Source organism: Ascidiella aspersa, chromosome 5, assembly GCF_963924565.1.
Source record: "Ascidiella aspersa chromosome 5, kaAscAspe10.2, whole genome shotgun sequence".
Taxonomy (NCBI): domain Eukaryota; kingdom Metazoa; phylum Chordata; class Ascidiacea; order Phlebobranchia; family Ascidiidae; genus Ascidiella; species Ascidiella aspersa.
In genome coordinates, this window is record NC_139451.1 from 12,591,965 (window position 1) to 12,595,108 (window position 3,144).

Here is a 3,144-nt window from a genome sequence, read left to right on the forward strand (position 1 = left end):
CAGCGGGTTACCCAGACCTGTCGGCCAAGGCGAGCACATGCTGATCCGGTCAGTGTAGCGCGCGTGCGGCCCCGAACATCTAAGGGCATCACAGACCTGTTATTGCTCAATCTCGTGTGGCTAAACGCCACTAGTCCCTCTAAGAAGTTAGACGCCGACCGATTGGGTCGCGTAACTAGTTAGCAAGCCAGAGTCTCGTTCGTTATCGGAATTAACCAGACAAATCGCTCCACCAACTAAGAACGGCCATGCACCACCACCCACAGAATCAAGAAAGAGCTCTCAATCTGTCAATCCTCACTGTGTCCGGGCCGGGTGAGATTTCCCGTGTTGAGTCAAATTAAGCCGCAGGCTCCACTCCTGGTGGTGCCCTTCCGTCAATTCCTTTAAGTTTCAGCTTTGCAACCATACTTCCCCCGGAACCCAAAGACTTTGGTTTCCCGCAAGCTGCCGGAGAGGTCGTAAAACTAACGCCCCCCGATCGCTAGTTGGCATCGTTTATAGTCAGAACTAGGACGGTATCTGATCGTCTTCGAACCTCTGACTTTCGCTCTTGATTAAAGAAAACATTCTTGGCAAATGCTTTCGCAGTCGTTCGTCTTGCGCCGATCCAAGAATTTCACCTCTAACGGCACAGTACGAATGCCCCCGTCTGTCCCTCTTAATCATTACCTCGCGCTCCGAAAACCAACAAAATAGAACCGAGGTCCTATTCCATTATTCCATGCACCATTATTCAGGCGAATCGCCTGCTTTGAACACTCTAATTTTTTCAAAGTAAACGTTCCGGCCGCCGCCGACACTCAGTCAAGGGCACCGGCGGAGAACCGGAGGTGAGGCCAGGACGGCCAGTACACGCCTTGCGACGGACCGGCCGCCTGCGCCCAAAATCCAACTACGAGCTTTTTAACCGCAACAACTTAAATATACACTTTTGGAGCTGGAATTACCGCGGCTGCTGGCACCAGACTTGCCCTCCAATGGATACTCGTTAAAGGTTTTAAAGTGTACTCATTCCAATTACAGGGCCTCGTTTAGAGTCCTGTATTGTTATTTTTCGTCACTACCTCCCCGCGTCGGGAATGGGTAATTTGCGCGCCTGCTGCCTTCCTTGGATGTGGTAGCCGTTTCTCAGGCTCCCTCTCCGGAATCGAACCCTGATTCTCCGTTACCCGTAAGAACCTCGGTAGGCCAGTACCGTACCGACGAAAGTTGATAGGGCAGACACTTGAATGATCCGTCGCCGGTGCGAGACCGTGCGATCCGCAAAGTTATCCAGAGTCACCAAAGGTTGCGGGCCGAAGCCCGGTCGGTTTTTGGTCTGATAAAAGCACGCCTCCCGCGAGGTCGGCGCTTCACGCATGTATTAGCTCTAGCATTTCCACAGTTAACCACGTAAAACGTACGATCAAATGAACCATAACTGATTTAATGAGCCATTCGCAGTTTCACTGTACGAGAGCTCGTACTTAGACTTGCATGGCTTAATCTTTGAGACAAGCATATGACTACTGGCAGGATCAACCAGGTAGCTACTTTAGCGTAGCCCCGAAAGGCCGACGAAGGAGGCGCCGCTGATGCGGCGCCGTCGCTCGGTCGATGCGAAACCCGAAGGCTTCTCTCCGTTAAAATTTCGTTCTTTGCTCGGCTGCCCGAACTCAGAAAACCGTCACCGCCCGTCGCACCCGCCGGAGTAAGACTTCGTCGGCAGGCCTTTCGACCGCCACGTCGCCAACACCGGCGCGAGCGCAACGCACGCCAGACAACTTCGCCGAAGCGACCGCTCAGAACCCGACAAACTGACACTCGGCTCTTCGCGCAGCAGCAACATCTGCCCAGCGAGCCAATCGCCTTTTCACCGATTCTTTACTTGTCGAAGCTTGTCAGCTCCCACAAGTATAGCAAAGATGAGTGTTGTCCCTGGGGTCTTCCGTTTGAAATTCTAACGTAAAAAAAAGGTGCACGATTGCGCCAGGTGTTGAACTATTGCGAGGCATATCACACGCTCGCGCGGCCTATACAGGCGCTTGCTCGCGCGCGCGGCCGAAATATGTTCAATGTTCGCGCGGCCTAAACAGGCTCATGCTCGCGCGGCCGAAATGTACTCAATACTCGCGCGGCCTATACAGGCTCTTGCTCGCGCGCGCGGCCGAAATATGTTCAATGTTCGCGCGGCCGACATGTATTCAATGCTCGCGCGGCCTAAACAGGCTCATGCTCCCGCGGCCGAAATGTACTCACTGCTCGCGCAGCCTAAACAGGCTCATGCTCCCGCGGCCGAAATATATTCAAAGCTCGCGCGGCCTAAACAGGCTCATGCTCCCGCGGCCTAAATATGCTCTTGCTCGCTGGGCGGAAATATGCTAAAGCCCGAGTGCGCGAAAAAAAAATTGTAAAGGACAGTCACAAAAAAATAAAGACCTGCCCTCTATGTGAACGTGGAAAGGCCCGCCGCGCGGCAAAAAAGTGTCGAAAAGAAAAATCGAAAAAATTGCAAAGGACTGTCGACAAACATAAAAAATTTCGCCCCGATGTGAACGTGCAAAGGCCCGCCGCGCGGCAAAAAAGTGTCGAAAAGAGAGATCGAAAAAATTGCAAAGGACTGTCGAAAAACATAAAAAATTTCGCCCCGATGTGAACGTGGAAAGGCCCGCCGCGCGAGCGAAAAATTGAAAAAAAAAAATTGAAAAAAAAGACAAGTGTCGGCGGCGAAAAAAAACTTAGAAAAAAAACAACCTCGCGCGCCCGGAGGCGTTCGAGATCGCTTTTAGCGCCCGACCTTGCGGACAAATCGATAGATCTTGAGGCTTACTCTCAACAAATCGCAGTGAAGATACTGCTCTAGTGATTACGACACCCCGGTCTTCAACTAGGTCGTTTACGAATGATTTAGCACCACGCGTTTCGAACAGGAGGATTCGCCGACTAGCGGGCGACGCTTGTCGCGCCCGCGAAAGATCGGCTCTCGGCACTAGCAACGGCCGAACGACCGTTTATCTTTGCCCGTCGAGGGCGAGGCACAAAAGTATCGTCGCTTCCTAGGCGGGATTCTGACTTAGAGGCGTTCAGTCATAATCCCTCAGATGGTAGCTTCGCACCATTGGCTTATCAGCCAAGCACATGAACCAAATGTCTGAATCTGCG

At 52.5% G+C, this 3,144-nt stretch overlaps 1 non-coding gene across 1 annotated transcript in view; it reads right to left on the minus strand.

The window, feature by feature from the left end:
* LOC146144090 (small subunit ribosomal RNA) overlaps window positions 1-1,531 on the minus strand; it is a 1,811-nt gene extending 280 nt beyond the window's left edge. Inside the window, exon 1 of the ribosomal RNA XR_014500510.1 lies at window positions 1-1,531. This exon is cut by the window's left edge and continues 280 nt beyond it. This is a non-coding gene — a ribosomal RNA (small subunit ribosomal RNA).
* Window positions 1,532-3,144: the final 1,613 nt, after the last annotated feature.